The sequence below is a fragment of the Dromiciops gliroides genome, chromosome 3, assembly GCF_019393635.1.
Source record: "Dromiciops gliroides isolate mDroGli1 chromosome 3, mDroGli1.pri, whole genome shotgun sequence".
NCBI lineage: Eukaryota > Metazoa > Chordata > Mammalia > Microbiotheria > Microbiotheriidae > Dromiciops > Dromiciops gliroides.
The window spans coordinates 61,005,627-61,026,397 of record NC_057863.1 but is presented as its reverse complement, the minus strand read 5'-3'; positions in this window follow the sequence as shown (position 1 = coordinate 61,026,397).

Below are 20,771 nucleotides of genomic sequence, written 5' to 3'. Positions count from 1 at the left end.
CCAGTAAATGTCAAGTGTCTGAAGCTGGATTTGAACTCAGGTACTCCAGAATCCAGGGCCAGTGCTCTATCCACTGCATCACCTAGCTGCCCCTCTTGTTTCATTTTTGTCTTTGTCTTCTTTACATATCTAACAACTGACACAATTCTAGGTGCATAGCTGATACTAAGTAAATTCCTCTCATTAATTGGATTGATTTGAAGAGAACCAAGGATTCACAGAAAGCTACACAGGTTCTGTCAGGTCTTGCTCAGGTAGAAAGCCTTTGAGTCCTAGCTCAGCATTTCATTTTGTCTTCCTCAAAGACCAGCTTAACTATATTCAGACAGGCTCATTCCCAGAAGTCTGGTTACCAAGTGATACAAACATTTGGTCAAAATGAGTCATTATATATTATATTGACTCATTTTATATATATATATATATATATATATATATATATATATATATATATATATATATATATGTATGTATGTATGTATATGTGTGTGTGTGTGTGTGTATATATATATATATATAGATATATATAGATATATATATGGTGATACTCCATCTATTAACTCTTTCTTATGGAAGAAATATCCACATGGATCATGAATCTTTGGGAAAACAATCACTTTTGTTCCATTCAAACATGATGCAGAAATTTTTAAACTGGTAATCTCTTCGTAAAACAGATTGGCAAATAAATATACTAAAGGAGACCAAAACTTCACAACCTAGATGTCATGAGGGTACATTAATACAACTTCTTTTTGGTGTCCTTTCATTTGGTTTCCTAATGAGGAAAGAAAGGCATGGTTCACTTAGTTCTATATTCAGAGAACCTTATAAACAAAATAAACAAAATCAAAGATTTGATTAGGCTCTTTACATGTTAATATGAATGATAATTTTAAAATGTTAACTTGTTATTTCATATTCTGGAGTTAAGAGTCAGAAATTCCACTTTGATTTTGATTTTATGAAAATCAACAAGGTTAGGGCTGAGCAGAATGAAGCACCTAGGCCAGTGAATTTAATACCGACTTATATACATAATGAAGTCAAACTCAGAGGTCCATGAACAAACGTCAAGATCTTGCCTGTTTCATCGAGCCTTTTGTTAAGACCAACCTTTTTAATCTCTTTTTATGGCTTAGAGGAAGCCAATAATTGAGGTCAAATGATTTTTCTTGTGGAAACATAGCTAGTTAAGAGCAGAGGCAGGAGTTAAAGCCAGTTTTCTTTTTTTAATGTTTAGTCCAGTATTCTTTACATGGCACATCCTAAAATAGGATTGTCAATGCATTTCAATTGAATTCAACAAAGACTTCTCAAGCCCCTGCTATGAATGAGCAAAGCACTGTGTTAGCACAGGTGATACAGAGACAAAGTAATGAAAGTACCAGACATGTTCAATTCTCCACTGCCCATCACATTCTCTTTTACTTTTACTTTTTAAAGGGTTTTATAGCAAATGGTGGAAGGGGGATTAAGAAGCATCCTTTTCTCTAAAATTTTCCTCTAGAGCACTATCATAGGTCAACTGTTAGAAATAACTATGGAGATCTCCACTGATTAAATGGATACTATTTTGCCCATGTGTATATTTTATTTCTTTAATTTGTATATATATATATCCTCTATCTCCTTTTCCAACATATATAGTAAAGATTAATTTACAGTCTTTTATGTCTGTGGCAGAGCAGTCTTGACAATTGGTCAGTAGACTATGTATGTTTGAGGATGCCTAAACTAGTCTTAGCCTTAAAATGACATCATCCGACTCCATTTTCAGAAGAATGTGTAATAAGATCAAGAATTTTTGTAAGGAGATCTTTTTTTTTCACTAGAGATGGGGTTTCATTGGCATAAAGAGCTCCTTAAGTGAAAACTCCCTATAGCAAAAAAGATTTCCCACAAATCTCAGAAAATTGCTCATTGAGTGACTTGCCCAAGGTCACAAAGTTATTATGTGTTAAAGGTGGCTCTTGAACCCAGGTTTTTCTGACTTGAAGGCTGCATCTTTCTTTATCCATTCTAGGAGGCGTCCTCTCAACATAATACATAATTGAGGTAAACAACAAATTTGATTTTAAGATGAAAGGAATCAAATCTTTGTCACAGTGACAATTTGAATTATTGAAGTTTTTGCTAATAGATTCCAAAGATATTCCTCCCCCCCGCCCCCCACCAGTCTCTTCTGAGCTAAGGGAAAATTACCTTCTGCTTTTCTGATTTAGGAATTTCCCAGCAGTCCTGACTAATGACTTCCCACCCAGTAGAGGGCAGTGATTCATCCTGGCTTGATTTTGTAAGTCCATAAAACCCCCAAATTAGGTGATGGGGGAAAAAAGAACACACACACACACACACACACACACACACACACACACACACCCCCACACACACATTCTCCAGCTGTTTCCAATTAAGAATTGACTTCTGTCTATTTCTTCCTCTAAGGTGTTTTTGATTAGCAACAAGTACAGACCTTAAGTCACTCACGGAATCCCACTCATACAGGCAAAAGTCTATCATGATGGATAAAATGTCTGAGTAGTACATCAATTTACTGGCTCTCACATATACTGATTGAAATACACAGATGCTTTGGAATCTCTTTGACCTGGCCTAATGTGCTCCCAGCTTGTCAGCAGGGAATACTAAGCATTTTGTGCAATGAAGTTTTCATTTTATAATGTAAGTGTGTTCCATGGAGTAGAATACTTCTCTCTACTAAGCAACTGAATAATCAAACCACCACACACAGTGGCCAGCTTTCACTAAATTCTCTCTGAATCTATAGGCACAAATATTGTTTTCAGAACTAAGGGCTATATATCATGACAGGATTAAAACCCAAAACATCATGATATATCACAATATAAGAATTATGTATATTTGTTTTAATGGCTCTATCATTCCATTGATAAATGTAGATTATATCTCATCTATTCCTTTTAATTCTGGGCAATTTGTATTTAACCCGCATATGTTCTTTATTTCAATGGATCTCTGATTTCATAAATTTTTATACTTCCAGTAATAGTGTAGACTAAGATCCATCCATGCCTGATTTAGGTCTGTGATTCTATGATTAGATTCTGATTGGAACTGAATAGCTTATGCATTTACTGTCAATAGTCTGATAGATAAAAGAATCCCAGTGATAGTCCATGCAGAGATGAGTTGTAATCAGAGTATTCTTAAAATACATCACTATCTCTAGATATGTGTATAATCATATATATTACATATATGCATAATGTATGTGAGAGAGTTTTGCAGTATTGTTTTAATACTATTATATTATTAAACTAATTATTATTTCATGTAAATGAACCATAATCAAAGCATCGGCATTTCTAAAGCATAAAAATCAATTGTTTGAAATTTTCCCAGGCAATATCTATAATATACCACACTCAAAGTTAACTTTCAAATAAAAATTTTCTGTTGTTAGAGATCCAATATGTGATGCACAATCCCAGGAATACTGAAGTAAATATTTTATGCTTACATACATACTACCAGCCGCTTCAGGAGATCAGCTTGAGAGAAGTATTGCAAGTTGGAAAAACCCATATTGTAAACACCTGGATTAAAATTTGCAACAGAAATCCTTCAAATAAACAATGCAGTGTTGAACTCAGACTCTTGAGAAAGCATTTAATTTCACATCAAAGAAGCTATGAGTAAGTGACAGCAAGAGGAATAAAATGGATGATGAAAAGTAAGAAATCATTGTTATGGGGAAAGCAGTATCTCATCATCAGAGATCATAAAACATGAGGATTGGTATACCCTAAATTCAAAGAAGCAGATGCTTCCAGTCGTCTAATGGTGAAATCTCTTTAGCTGTTGCATTAGCTCATTCATTCACTTTGAAATATTCTTCAGGTGAAGAATCAGACAGGCAGTCCCAGAAACCCAAAGTACTAACTATACTCTTCCCCCCAAGAAATAACATGATACATGGTGACTAGCTTCCCAGCCCACAACAATCTATTTAATCCATAGTGTTTTTAAGAAGTTTAACAGATGGCACCTACCATTACATAATGAAGTTTCTTTGAGAGAAAAACAAAACATTATTAGCTCCAACTTAGAAAGAAAACTGGTACAGTGGCAATACCACTGTAATTTAAGTCAAATCCCAACTCTACTACTTATTCTCTGTGTGACTTTAAGCAAATAATTTAATTTCTTCCAGGCTCATTTTACTTCTCTGTAAAAGGAAATAAAGGGGCAGCTAGGTGGCATAGTGGATAGAGCACCTGTCCTGGAGTCAGGAGGATCTGAGTTCAAATCTGACCTCAGACACTTGACAATTACTAGCTATGTGACCTTGGGCAAGTCACTTAACCCCAATTGCCTCACTAAAAATAAATAAATTATTTTTTTTAAAAGGAAATTAGACTAGATCTGAAGGCTGCTTTCAGTTTTAAATCTATGTTGTTGTGCTTGAGTTGTCACAATGTTCTCAATCCAGTACTAAACATAGAGATTGAGAGAGATTGAGAAGGGGAGACTGGTATTGGTGGAGGGATGAGTGGAGGTGGGAAAGAAGAGACATAAGGGGAAAAATGAGGGAGGAAAAAGGAAGCAGAGGGTTCTGACATTTTGGCAGTTAATGTTTAAATTGTAGGACAATTGGAAGAAGCCAAGGAAAAGACCATTGAAAGGGGTTACGGATAAAAAGGTTGTTTTTTTTGTTCTTGTTTGTTTGTTTTAAGTAGTTTGGGGGAACAGAGGAATAGCAGCCAGCCCAGAACCAAGGATGTGTTAGCTGGTCTGCTGAGAAGGGGAAAAACAAGACATTTCCACAAGTGGCTGAGAAAAGTAGGAAGGGAGTTATGAGGTCCCATACTCTCTCCCCAGCCATTTGATAAAAGAGAGGTCAAAGGCTTATTTTAGAAGGTCCACTCACTACTTCTGGTCAAACTAGGTCACATGATCTTTTTGCATGTCTCCAGGCCTTTGTCTTATTAATATCTCAAATCCATCTGTAAGGTGAAAATGTCTAACTGCACTGGGAGATCTTCCATGGAAAGTGGTCATTTTGGAAATGGGGGAGTCTGACTCTATTACTTGAGTGGGCAGTCATCTTCTCCAGTCTAGTTGATATGATTCATTGGGCATTATGCTTTTGAATCAATAGGGTATTGCTTTGTTTGACAAAAGAGAGCTTTCTTCTTAATCCTGTGACCTCTTGGAGAACATTATTTTGTATAGAAGATCAAAGTGGAGAAAGGATAGACTCATCGTTCATACAGAATACCAACTTGGAAGAGCCATTTACTTACATATGCAAGCTCAAGCCATTCACCATCACATTTGTCTTCTGGACACACTCTAGTTTGTCCCTAATTCAACTAGCCCACTAGATTCTTCCTAATGTTCTAATACATCAAGATACCTTAATTCCTAAAATATTCCTGCAAATTTAGGGACTTCCTTCTATGCCTTGATTAAAGTCACTGATAAAAATGTTGAACACCTCAGGTTTTAGCACATATCCCTGAGGCACATTACTAGAGTCCTTCTAAGAAGCTGATTTGAAACCATTAACGATTAATCTTCGGTTCCAGTAATTAAAAGGAATTCAAAATCCATCAAATTGTGCCATCAACTAGCCCATATTTCTCCATTTTTTTTACATAGGAATAATAGAATTATCAAGTAATTAGCTAAATTCTAGGTAAACTCAATCTACAGCATTGTCTAGTTCTAACATTCATGTCTGTTCATCTGTATGTATGTATGTGTATATGTGTGTGTATGAAACACTTTGTGAGCCTGAAAGTGGTATATCAATTTTAACAATGTTATTCAACTTTTCCCATTCTCCATGACCTTTCAAAGGTCATTGGCAATTGCTCAGCTATCACATCTGGGCCTGGTTACTTGATCTCATTAAGGTCAAATATTGCCTGGGAGAATTTGGACCTTTTACCATTCTGTGCAATAGAAGCTTGCTCACACTATTTCTTCTCTATTACTCCTCAACCTGGAAATCCAGGATAGAGAAAACTGGAGCAAAACCAAATGGCTAGAAAAAAGAATAGGGACAGAGATTCCTGATATTCTCCTTCCTATTTGGGCAGTTTAGTTTCCCTTCTTTTCTCCTTCAATCTCCAGGGTTTATCCAACCAGTTCCCATTTCTATTTCTACCTCATGGTTCTTCTAACAAGAGTTTTTCATATTTTCTGTTCAACTGTGAAACAAAATATAGTGTGACGTCATTTCTATTATTTTACTTTCCCTGAAGAATGTACTCAGCACTTTGGAGAATAGTATTTTTTATGCTGATATTAACAACAAATAGGGAGTCAAAAGGTTTCCCTCCTATATTCTTCTCTTTTCTTTTATTTACATAGGCACTCTGGGGTCAAATGACTATTAGTAGAGTAATTGAGAAAGAATGATTGAAATTACATAGCATGTTAAGGTTTAGAAAGTGTATATATTATTTCATTAGGATTTCTCTTTTTTGTGAAATAGGTACTATAGGCATTAATCTTTATTTTACCGATGAGTAAATGGAGGATCAGAAAAAAAAATAGCATCTTGCCTCTTATCCAATAGCTAGTATCAGACAAGATCCAAATCTAGGACTTCCTAATTCCAAGCCTAGTATATTAATCCCTAGGACTTTCAAGGATTTTATTTCTTTCTTTCATTTTTTCCTTTTTTTTTTCTTTTATTTAAACCTCCTTAAGAATCAGTCTTAGAGGATCCTTGGGGTAAGGTGAAAAATGGGGACAGTTTAGGTAACTAGTTTTAGTCAGAGGCAGATTAAGGAGGAAGGAAATAGAGAATGGTAAGGCAACAAGATGGAAGGAGGATCACAAATTTTGAGAGTTGGAAGGTGACTCAGCATGCATTTAGTCTAAATCGTGCACAGAAGAAATTCACACTATAACATAACTGACTAATGGACATATAAACTCTGCTCAAAGACTTTCAAAAAGGGAAGACTCCCCACTTCTCAAGGTGGTCCTTTCTACTTCAGAATAGCTTTAATTGTTAGGAGGTTGTTTTTGTTATTTTGCTTTATTTTGTTATTCCCTGACTTCAATCATAAATCTCTGTCTTTGCAACTTCCACCTATTGTCTCTAGTTCTGCTCTCTGAAGCAGAGCAGAACAAGACTAATCTCTCCTGTATGTGACAGTTCTTGTAACATGAGAATCACTATGTACATTGGGCCATCTGAAGGAGTGACTATAATGTTTGTGAGGAAGTTCCTCAACTTTGGGGCTGTTCTCACTTTGACAAAAGGATTGGAGTATTTAACATTTCGAAAAAAGTTCCCAAGGGTAGCTTTTTCTCTAAAGGGCTTCAACACATGGGGGCTAGAGGTAGTCTTGAAAAGATGATTGGAAAGTGGGCAGAGTAAAACATAAGGGAGTTAGGGGTTTTGCTTCCTCAAGAACTAATAGGTATATTTTGTTATCTTTGTGTTTTTATAAATTGTTCTTTCTTTCTTTTTTTTTTTATTTTGTTTCTTGTGGGGCAATGAGGGTTAAGTGACTTGCCCACGGTCACACAGCTAGTAAGTGTCAAGTGTCTGAGGGTGGATTTGAACTCAGGTCCTCCTGAATCCAGGGCCAGTGCTTTATCCACTGCACCACCTAGCTGCCCCCTATACATTGTTCTTGAAAAGGTTTATAACAAATTTTAGTGCTACTAATGTAGATCACCCCACAATTCTGCTAACATTAATTTTGTCATTTTTAGATAATTTTGTGGATATGATGGATGTAAGATGGCTTCTTAAACCTTTTGAAAAAAATTACCATTTCTGAGATTATTAAGGAATTTAAGCATTTTGTTCAAGTAGCATGCCCACGTTTGACATGGAAGCTAGACATGGAAATGGAAAAACAAAACAAAACAATTGAGTTCAATTTCTAGCTTTAACATGTAATAGCCATTTTTCATTGGTCAAGTTATTTAGCCTCCCTAGTTCTAAGTTTTCTCATTTATAATTTTTTGGGGGTGGGTCAATGAGGGTTAAGTGACTTGCCCAGGGTCACATAGCTAGTAAGTGCCAGGGTGTCCTAGGCCATATTTGAACTCAGGTCCTCCTGAATTCAGGACCGGTGCTTTATCCACTGTGCCACCTAGCTGCCCCTCATATATAAATTTTAAAGGCTTGAATTAGATAATGACATATCCCCATTCCCACTAATAATTTGTGGTTCTATAACATGCGTTTCCTTCTTTGAAAATTTTCTGTTCATGTTCTTTGACCATTTTCCATCAAAGAATGTACATCATTCTTTGTAGCAGTTCCTTATATATTCTATAAATCATATATGTTGTCAGATAAAATTTACCACAATAATTTTTTCTGAATATTTCCTGCATCCAGGGCTGGTGCTTTATCCACTGCACCACCTAGCTGCCCCCTACTTTCATATAATCAAATTCAACCATTTATATCCAATGATATCTTCCATTTGTTGTATAGGTACATTTTTCTCCTCTCCACAATTGATAGAAAATGTAAATATTTTTTCTTTCTTTTTAAAATTATTTTCAATATTTAGATCATTGATCCAAGAGGAGGTTATTATAGTATATGTGTTAGGTATGGATCTCTATACTCATTTTTCTTTACACTGCCATCTGATTCTCACAATAATTTTGTATTGAATAATGATTCTTTGCCTCAAGGAAAATATTTTATAATCTTGACCTTCTCAAAGATTAATACCTCATATACATTGGGCTCTATTTTGCATTCTCTATTTCAGTGATGTATTTTTCCATTTTTAAAAATCCAATACTAGACAGATTACTGTTTAACTGCTTTATTTTGAAATATGGCAGGATAAGTAACCCTTCATCATTTTTTCCATAATTTTTCTGATTGTCTATCCCATCTGTTCTTCCCATCCACATATAGTTTTGCTAAATTCTGTAAAGCAATCATTTTCTGTTTTTATTATTACAAAAACTGTATCAATTAATTTGGAATTATTGGAATGTTGGCATTTTACCTCATAATTCAAAATTTTAATGAGTGTCTGATAAACTTAGTAGAAGCCAATTTCAGGACAAATTTTATTCCATTTATACTTTTTCTCTTGGGGTAATACTTTTCTATATCCTTCCACAAAGGTGCAATAGATGATAAAGCATTTTGTGTGGATATTTTGGTACTTATTGGACACTCTGGGAACACTTGATCTATCCATTAGAATTACCTCATTTTTTTTTCTGTCATATGTCATGGATCATATATTTTATATCATCTTTTGTATGTCAATCACCATTAGTCTTCACCCTGTTTCCACCTACCATACACTTTGGGCCACCTGTGGTTTTGATTCTTCTGAGGTCCACTTATTCTTTAAATCACATACAAATACTAATGCCAGAATAATATTTCTGTTTAAAAGGTGGGTTTTGGCAAAAGGGAACAGCTTGGGATTAGTGAATGTGATATTTAATTTCCAAATACAATTCAGTCAATTTCCCTCTTCTCATTCAATTCTAGGTGTGTCCAATTTAAACCCATCCAAGATATATGTCCTCATAGGCTAACTTAATGGAATTTCCATCCAAATGAATGTCATAATCTGGGTAATATTCATTTTTTATCCAATTTGTTTTTCCTGTGTTAATTACCCTGTTTTAAATTGTCATGCATCTCACTGATGGAGACTTGAGAGGATCTGACTCTTAGGGATTTGAGTCAATCAGGACAATGCCATTCGCAAATTATGCTGTTCTTGCAAATCCCACCATCTTTAGGGAATGCTTCTTCCATTCAGGTCTTCTACAATGCTTTATGACAGTGGCAAGAACTCTCCAAAAGCATGTCTCATTATTTTATCCCTTTCTTCATACTGATAGATGATCTTGGAGCAAAGAATTCTCTATGATTTCACCTGTCAAGAAAGATGCATATATGCAAAGAAGATGCCTTGTTGGAGGAGAGACTTAAAGGTTGCATTTTGTTCTTTAGTCAAATGATTCTCTGAAATCAGTTACTATTGAATATAATAGAGAGCTTGAATTCTCTGTTAGTGAAGTGTATATCTCAGAGAAAATTAGACAAAAGTCTGCCCTTCTAATATATTCATTGAAAATAGCTTTAGGGGCAGCTAGGTGGCACAGTGGATAGAGCACTGGCCCTGGATTCAGGAGGACCTGAGTTCAAACCCGGCCTCAGACACTTAACACTTACTAACTGTGTGACCCTGGGCAAGTCACTTAGCCCCAATTGCCTCACCAAAAAAAATATAGCTTTAATTGTATAAGTGAATAGATCATTCTGATAAAGAACTAATGGAGATGAAAAAAATAGCACTGATTTTAATTTGGAGAATTCAGAATACATGGGGTAGGGTGGAAATGTGAATCCTGATGGACAACTAGAACTGGAGGTCTTCTAGATATCTTCAACTTAGCTTGAACAAAACTAAATTCATTATCTTCTCCCCAAATTCTCCCCTCTTCCTAAATGCTATTTTAATATCATGGGTATCATCACGCTCCCAGTTACTCAGACTTGCAACCTAGGTGTCATCCTCAGCTACCTATTTTCTCTAAACCCCTTTTCATAATGAATCAATTGTCATCTTGTCATTTCTAATCTCACATACCCTACCTATCATTTTTAATTCTTGTGTACCTGACTTTTTCTCCTCTAGCATGACCACCACACTAGAGCCAACCCTCAGAATCTTAGGCCTAGATTATCACAGTAGCTTACTGGTTGATCTTCCTTTCTCAAGTCTTTCCCTATAGCAGTCCAACTTCCACTCAACTGTCAGATTGATCTTCTTTAGGACAATGCCACACACCCCCTCCATTCAATTAAAAAAAACAACACAAAACAGTGTTTCTCTATGATCTCCAAGGTCAAATAAAAAGATTGTTTGCCTTTAAAAGTCCTTCATAACAAGGAAGTCTTCTTCCTTTTACAACCTTCTTACATGTTACTTCTTCCCATATTCTTCAAAATCAAGGGGGCACTGACCTCCTAGCTGCTTCTTGTGCAAGACTCCATCTCCTGACTAAATATTTTCATTGGTTGCCACTGAAACCTGAAATTCTCTCTCATCACATCTCTACCCACTACTCTCTCTGGATTCTCTCAAGTGCCATGTAAAATCTTATATTCTGCAAGCCCCAAGTCCTGAATCCAGGCCAAACCAGGTAAACACTATGCCAAAACCAAATTTAGTACCCCTTCCTCCTAACTCTTCGCTTTTCCATTATTCGTATCATCAGGCTCCAGCTCCCACCTCTTAGAATCATCTTTGACTCATGCTCATGATAAAGATTGAACTTCATAACCTTTGAGGCTTTTCCATCTCTAGATGCTAGGATTCTATGAATTTGCCCTCTACCACAGCTTCAGAAGCCAACCAAGTCTGGCAGGCAGGCCATAAAAATTCTCTCAGACTGTCTCTCTTATCTTCTTTTCTTTTCATTCCAAAATATAGAGAGCCTTAGTTCATGCAATTATTACCTCAGGGTTGTACTTTTCAATTGTCAAAATTTTTCTGAGCCTTCAAACCTTTTCCCTTCATTCTATTACACAGACTACCAATCAACTATTCTTCCCAAATCAACATACTAGCTACCTTACTCCTAGCTCAAATCAGTGGCCCATCATTCAAACTCCTTGGATTAGCCACCCAAGTTCTCTACAACTTGGTTTGATTTCCAATCCCTCACCAAATCCTTTCCTCCTTTTTACTTGATCTATTTAATTGTACCTAACATATGTATTGCTAGTTTCAATCCACATGGTTTTCTCAGCTTTCTACTTCCCAGAATTCTTGCATTGTAGACACTATACATTTTTCAATATTCCACTCAAACCATCATTCCTTTATAAAGCCTTTCCAGACTATTCCAGGTCACCAATATACCTTTCTTTGAACTTCATTAGCTCTTTTTGACCATAACAATTTTGTAGCAACTAACTATATACTGTTTTTTGACATTTCTTGTGTGGTTGCATTTTACTCATATATTACTTAGAATTCACTTCCCCAACTAATGGTATAAGGCCCACGAGGCCAGGGATGATAGATTTTATTTCTTTCATTTGTTTGTTTTTGTCTGTTTTGCTTGTGTTTGTTTTTATTCTTATATATCCTATAATGTCACAATAGGCTCTCAATAAATAGTTTACAATTAATTGGAAAATGTTATAATATTACAAAACACCTATTTCATAATGATGAGGCTTTAGTCACCAAGTTCCTAAGACTCTGGCATACATTTCTTGGAGTCTATGATACATTAAGAAATAGAAAATGGTCAAGGATAAATGAGTTATTTGAAGATGAAATCATGTTGTACACAGAAGGAAAATTAAAGTTTCTGGAAATTACTAGAGGTCTATAAAAATTTCATACTTGGTAGCTGGGGAGCATTTGAAAAAGCTTTTGATAAAAATGATTAAGATGGTTGAAACAGACTTAAGGCATGTTGATCTTCACAATATTATATAATTTACACTTGTGCAATGAGTTACAAACCACAAACTCAACTGACCCTGTTATTAATTAACCCTATAGGTCAGAAAAATTGACTTCCTAGATCATTTCCCTCCCACATTTAAAAGGAAAATTCTAAACAAATAGAGAGAAACTGGTTTTAAGACCTGTTAAAAACCCAAGCATATATAATGTCCACAACACTTAATTTCTGGGAAAACATAATAAAGATATTTCAGCATGCCAGTCTATAAATCATGATTATGAGCCATCCATGAATGAGAAGGCATTTCCTCCTTGGAGACTTAGATATGGCAGTTAATCTATGTCTTTTCTAGTCCTTTCAAGGTTCCACTTAATAAAAAATACTAACAATTAAAGGGTGAACCACAAGGATCTGAAACATCCTGAAAATTCAGACATCAAAATAAAAGAGTACATTTCTTGTTCTACTCATAAAAAGTGAATTTGCAGGTCCCTTTGAAATGGCTGAGGTTGGATAGCTTATGCATGTATTGAGTAAATTAACCAACAAAATACTGTCAGAGTCATAACAAAGATTGCTGTGGGCCCCCCAGAGGCTCCACATGGGCTTTAGGAAGAGATATTGCAGCTCAAGAACAAAGAATTGAGTTTAGCATGTAGAGATTAAAACATCAACTAAAAAAAGAAGAATATGGAGAATTAAAAAATAAATATTGAAAGAGTTTTGAACTTGATTCTATGCTCAAAATGAGGGAAGAATATGGGGACTAGGTGGTAAGGCAGGGTTGAAAAGTAGTTGACTTATGACTATTTTCTACTGATGTACTTGGCAGTGATGCCTCTCCCTAACTCTGAAAAATTTACCAGTGAGACCTGAGATATTCATAATTAAGAGTGTGCTTAATGATTATGAGCTCATGGTTGGAAAAAAAGCAAACTGTTCCCAGGAATTTCAAAGCTCCTTATCCCCCTACTCCCTACACCTTTCCAACAATTCCCGGGCTTACCATTATAAAAGGTTTTGATTTTATTTTTAAGTTACTGTTTATAATTAATGGGATGCACTTGACAGAATTTTAAATATTTTTTAAAGTATGGGAGACATTTCTTTCCCCATAACTATAACCAGGGACATATTTTCTCACTCTATCACTCTACTATCAAAAAAAAAGAGTTTTAGGAGGGAGCCATAGATGATTTGAGATACACTGAGATCTATCTCTTCACCCCAACACTCAAAGGTAGACACACAACTGATTGAACCTCTGGCATTTGTTGGGGGGGGGTAAGCTGCCAAATATCTCATACATAGAAATTAGGTAATTCTAAAATGAGCACAGCCACAATATCATGAAATAACAGACATAATGGAAAAAAAATGACTCAAAGGGAGTGAACAAAGAACTTTCAAGATATTTTAAAGAAACAAATAAGAGGATACATAAAAAATCATTAACTGTAAAACATTATACAAATGAGACATTTCCTTAGTATTACTTTAGTAAAATAAATTGAAATGGTATGTGCATAAGCATGTATTTATTCTTGGATTTTTATGGATAGTTTTATGGTATTAAAAGACATTACCTAATTCAGCCTTTTCTGAAAAGAGGTAAGCACCCCTATGGGTTATTTGAAAACTGACAGCAGAGGAGAAATGCACAACTAGAATTAAACTTTGCCTTTGGCTTTCTGGCAGGTCAGAGTAACCCGGTAGCTATTCAAACATTTGTCTGCTCTGCCTTAGGCAGCCACACTTTTCCTGACATCTGAGCAGAAAACAGCATGATCCATTTCCCATCACCCACTTCTACCACTTGAAAGCCAACCCATCTTTGAAAGACCTGATTCAAATACCCACTCCTCTATGAGGCCTTGTCAGATGACCTCAGCCTGAAGTGATTTCTCCCTCCATCGTAGAATCCAAGCATTTAGGACTGTAGGACCAAAAATTTGGAGGTAGAAGTGATTTCAGATATTATGTAGTCCAAACCCTGCATTATATTAATGAGGAAACCAAGGCCCAGAGTGTTTAAAGTGATTTAACCAAGGTCACAAAGCTAGTAAATAAAACACACACACACACACACACACACACACACACACACACACACACACACACTCACACCCTTGGATTTGGACCTAGGTTCTTTGACTCCAAATCAGTTCCTTTTCCATTGCATCATGTTCATTTTTTATATACCTTGAATACAATAAATATAAAACATTCTATTTTGTATTATATTTGTTTTCAAACACATCTCATACTCTTCCCCCAAATATATTTTAAGTTCCTTGTAGGCAGGCAGTGTGGTATAATAGAAAAACCATGTCAAGCCTTGAGGAACTAGTCAGCTGAACCTACAGGAAGTAAAAAAAAAAATTGTCCCTCCCTGTACTGTACCCAGATATGAAGTTTCGATTGCGTTCAGTTCAGGGACACTGCCTCTGGAGAGAGGAGGCTCCCTTTTCTCAAATTCAGTGGTTAATTAAGTTCCCTATTCCGGATACCTTGGAGAAGACATTAATTATAGTGAATTAGATTATGGTTAGGGAGCAGCTAGGTGGTGCAGTAGATAAAGCACTGGCTCTGGATTTAGGAAGAACTAATTTCAAATCTGGCCTCAGACACTTGAAATTTACTAGTTGTGTGAGCCTGGGCAAGTCACTTAACCCTTATTGTCCCACCTCCACTTTCCCCAAAAAAGATTATGGCTTACAAATCTGAAGAGTAAACATAAAAGAATCATAACATGCATTACATAAGACAATGTAGTAACAACTTAGAACAACTGTTATAGGCTGCTAGTGTGCTAATATTTAAATGTCATCAAAATATAAAGTTTTTTACAAGATTACTAATCAATTTAAATTTCACTTGACTTCTGCTATATCATTCCACTCCAAACCCAAGCTTCCTCTTCCAACCCTTTGTATGGGGCAAAGAAAGCAGAAAAAAACAAAAAACAAAAGAACATGGTTTGTCTCATGATCACAGACAAGAGGCTAAACTGGAAAATGTTAGTTCTTTTAAAAGATGCTGCCCCAGGGCAGCTAGGTGGCACAGTGGATAGAGCACTGGCCCTGAATTCAGGAGGACCTGAGTTCAAATCCGTCCTCAGATACTTAACTAGCTGTGTGACTCTGGGCAAGTCACTTAATCCCAATTGCCTCACACCAAAGGAAAAAAAAAAAAGATGGTGCCCCAACCCTAATATCATTTTCTCTGAGTAGGAGGTTCTATCCCTTTAATTTTTGGTCAAAAGAACCCAGAAATTCTAACATCCCTTAAAAGGGCAATGAATTACTGCTGGGAAAACTGGAAAGCAACATGGCAGAAACTAGGTATAGACGAACTTTTTATATCATATAAGGTCAAAAGGGGTACATCATTTACACATAAAGGATGATACCATAAGAAAGTTAAGAGAGTATGGAATCATTTATCTGTCAGATTTATGGGCAGAGGAAGAATTTAGGACCAAAGAAGATGAAGAGAGTAAAACAAAATATAAAATAGAACAATTTGATTATATAAAATTAAAAAGGTTTTGCACAAACAAAATTAATAGAACCAAGATTATAAGGGAAGCAGAAAACTGGGAAAGAATTTTTGAAACAATTCTCTCTGATAAAGGCCTCATTTCTTAAATATATAGAGAACTGAATCAAATTTATAAAAATACAAGTCATTCCCAAATTGATAAATGCTCAAAGGATATGAACAGACAGTTTTCAGACAAAGAAATCAAAATTATGTAAACACATGAAAAAAATGCTCTAGACCACTATTGGTCAGAGAAATGCAAATTAAAACAACTCTGAGATATCACCTCACACTTTCAGAGAGGCAAATATAACAAAAATGGAAAATATTGGATGTGGGAAAACTGGAATGCTAATTCACTGTTGGTGGCGTTGTGAAAAGATCCAACCATTCTAGAGAGCAATTTGGAACTATGCCAAAAGGACTATAGAAGAGTGCATACTCTATGATCCAGTAATACCACTTCTAGGCTAATATCACAAAGACATCCCCCAAAAGAGAAAAAGACCAATTTGTACAAAAATATTTATAGCAGTTCTTTTTGTGGTGGCTAAGAATTAGAAATCAAAGGAATGCCCATCAATTAGGGAATAGCTAAATAAGCTGTGGTATGTGATGGTGATGGAATATTTTTATGCTATAAGAAATAACAAGCAGTGGCTATGAAGGGTTGTTATATGTAAAGCATTTATTTTTTGTTTATCCTTCTTTTGTGGGACAGGCATGGTGGGGTGGCTTATGTCTGGGACCATATTTGGGCTTGGGGCCTCCTGGGTCTAGGGATGGTTCTTTTTCCATTCATTGTATCACCTAGCTGACCCATGATGACATCTTTAAAATAAAGTTAAGGGGTAAGAGGAATGCACTGGAAGAAAGTGAAAGGGAGAGGTGGAATGTGGTAAAGTAAGTAGCTCACATAAAAGAAACAAGAAAAAGCTTATGGAGTGGAGGGGACGATGGGGAAAGAGCCAAGGAAGTGAGTGAGTCTTACTCTCATCAAAATTGGCTCAAGTGGGTATGGTAATATATTTTGCCCTGAGGGAAAGTGGGAGGGGAAGGGGATAAGGGGGCGGAGGCAAAGGAAGGGAGGGTAGATTGGGGGAGGGGGCAATAGAAAGCAAAACACTTTTGATGAAGAATAGGGAGAAAGAAGATAGAAAATAGAGTATCAAGAGGAGGGAATAGAATAGAGGATAATACAGTCAGCAATAGTAATTGTGAAAGAAATGATGAGCAGGATGCTATTATCAGAAGGACATATGAAAAATGAAAACCATCAACAGAGAAAGAACTGATGGTATCTGAATACAGATTGAAGTATAATTTTATTTGTTAGTTCCTCTTTTTAAAGTTATTTTGTCTGTTTTCTTTCACAACCTAATGTGAAGATGTTTTGCATGTCTGCACATGTATGACTTATAATGAATTGCTTGATTTCTTAGGAAGGGGTGAGGAGAGAGGGAGGAAGAAAATTTGGAACACAAAGTTTTTAAAAGTCAATGTGAAAATAATTGGGTTTTTCATGTAACTTGGAGAAAATTCTAAATAAATAAATGTTTTTTTTTTTAAAGAAATAACTCCTCAGAGATGGAGGATGACAAAAGGCATCAACAAAAAAATGACAAGCAGGAAGATTTCAGAAATGCCTGGAAAGACTTGTATGAACTGATGTGTAGTGAAGTGAGCAGAACCAAGAGAATATTGTGCACAGAGACAGCAATATTGTTCGATGAAGAACTGTGAAATACATAACTATTCTCAACAATACAATGATCCAAGACAATCCCAAAGGACTAATGAAACATACTATCTACCTCCCAGGAAAGAACTGATATTGATAAAATACTGAGGTGTGCTATTTTTAACTTTCTTTCATTGTGTTTTCTTATACAAAATTACTAATATGGTAATGTTTTATATAATCATACAAGTGTAACCTATATCTTATTCCTTACTGCCTCAGCAGGAGGGGAGGGAGGGAAGGAGGGATAAAAATTGGAAACCAAAACCAAAGATAAATGTGCTTATTACTTTAAAAAATATTTACAATTTTAAAAATAAAAAGGGCAATAAATTTAATTACATATCCTTGGGATTCCTGGAAGTCTATAAAAGAGTTTTCCAGAGTATATTCTAGGGGTCAGCTCAGTGGCACAGTGGATAAAGCACCGGCCCTGGATTCAGGAAGAACTGAGTTCAAATTCAGCCTCAAACACTTGACACTTAGCTGTGTGACCCTGGGCAAGTCACTTAACCCTCATTGCCCCACCAAATATATATATATATATATATATATCTCAGAGTACATTCTACCGAGACTCTGCTACATTTGGGTTCAGTTCCTTGGTCTCTCACTTACTCAACATGATTTTTTAATATTCTTTAGGCCTCATTTCTCTCAGTGTTTCCATATGACTATTCCAATTATTTTTCTGGCAATATATCTGCTTAAGTATATACCTCTTTATACTCTATATTTTCCATTGATAAATTTTTGTAGTCTACTAATTCTTTGGATTCTGTCTTGCTCCATGACTTGAGACCATGCAACATTCCTGGGGAAAACGATGATAAAATAAATTGTCAATAAAAACTATGAATGCTACCATTAGACACAAATATAAAGGGTGGGATAATGGAGAGGAAAAAAAAAAGGTCCATGATAACTTTAATATATATTGCAAATTGTACGCAGGAGATTTGCCATTTCATGTGCAATCATTTCACCTCCCCCCTTCTCTACTATGTTATCAAAATGTTTTATTTTTTTTAAATGCAGAATAAAATAAAAACATAAAACTATGAATGTCTCTAATGTTGTGGAAAATAAAAGGAAAATTTTACTTCAGTGTTCTATTTTATTTAAAGTAATTTAAATATCTTATTTTACTAGGTAGTGACCTGAGTGAAGAAAATGTTAATAAATCCAATGCTTCACTTTATAGAATTGCTTCATCATTTTAGGAGATAGACTACCTGCCAAACCTCTTATTTCCCAGTATTGCTGTCCTAGTTTTTGTTTTCGTTTTTTTTTTTTTTTCCATTTTTCCCTTTATTATACATTAAGCTAAGAGGATAGTCCCTTTTATCCCAGATCTATGATTTTAAATTGTATTGGTTGATTTAAAAAGCATGACTACTTCTTTAAAAAGCATCGCTTTCATACATGAATAATAACCATTGTCAGAATCATATGTAATATATACATTATTTGAGTAGTTAATAAAAAAAATCAAGCTATTTGATACCATAGGGGAAAATGCAGATCATCTTTTTAACATATTAGAACATGAAGGAGCTCAAACTTATGTCTTTTGATATGAATTTTAGGAATTAAGTCAGAACTTATTCACCAAGGGCCTAATACACAGATCTCAATAAATGATGATAATGTGTACATAAAATGAAAATATTAATATATAAGTCAATGTATATACATTCTTATATCCTTTATAGAACCTCATAAAATCTTTGCATTCTTAAATAAATGCAAATCTGAAAAGTATATAAATTCTTTATTCTTCTTTGAATGACCTATATTGGTAAAATGACACTCTAGGGCTCATGCACAAACAAATTATTATCTTTTATTCAGAACAAAGATGTTTAATGTGTTCATTTTTATAGTCTTCATTTTTTTATTTATAATTTGAATTGTGTATAAAATATCCCATTGTAGTTGACTATGTCATACATTATACTTGGAGGCATGGCCACTAAATTATGTTTAATTGCTCACTTTGTTATATATTGTACTCAAACAATTAAGAAAAGCAGCAGTGGCATAAAGGATAGCATGTTGGGTTTTAGGAAGGCAGATCCAAGTTCAAAAGATTGATACTTGCTAAGTGCAAGTTACCTAACTTATTCAAACCCAGACAACTCACTAAGAGAAGATATTTTTTTTTTAAAAAGCAACCTGATGTCAGCATATAAAGTTTCCATATTGGAAGTTCCCCATTCTAATCAAATCACAGATCTTGGCCAAAAAGGAATGAATGAATGAATGAATGAATGAATGAATGAATGAATGAATGAATGAATGAATGAAATGATAGCACTCCATAGCCATTAGGTCTCAAATTATGTTTCTCCCTCCCTCCCTCTTTCCTCTTTATTTGTTTGTGTCTTTCCTTCCTTCCTTCTTTCTTTCCTTCCTTCCTTCCTTCCTTCCTTCCTTCCTTCCTTCCTTCCTTCCTTCCTTCCTTCCTTCCTTCTTTTCTTCCTTCCTTTCTTTCTTGCTTTCTTTCTTTCTTTCTTCCTTTCTTCTTTCTTTTTCTATTTTGATTATTTCTTTCTCCCTATCTTTTTTCCTTTTTCTCCTTTCTTTTCCTCTTTCTTCTTCCTTCTTTCCTTTGTTTCTTCCTTCCCTCATCATTTAGTCTCGCCAAGTCTGTTGATAATGTAAAAAAAAAACACTCTGAAAAAGAAAGTGTTTCCCTTTTTCGAGACTCATCTACAATCTAATATGGTATTAGACAATATAATGTGGTATTTTAGAGTATGCTAAAAAGATTGATTTTGATGCCTAGGCAGTAATAGTATGCTATTATAGCAGTACTGTGCTATTTCCAAATACTATGTGGCAGGGTCCCATATAATGTTAGGATTCAACCAAATTGAAGACTGTTTATTGTCTCTATATACTTACTCAAGTGCATCAAAAAAGGGAGAAATTCTTGAGGTGAATATGACAATTTGATAAAAAAAGGAAAATATCTAAACACAATATTGCTATCACTTCACTGAAAGATATTGGTTTTCCTGTGACATTATATTTT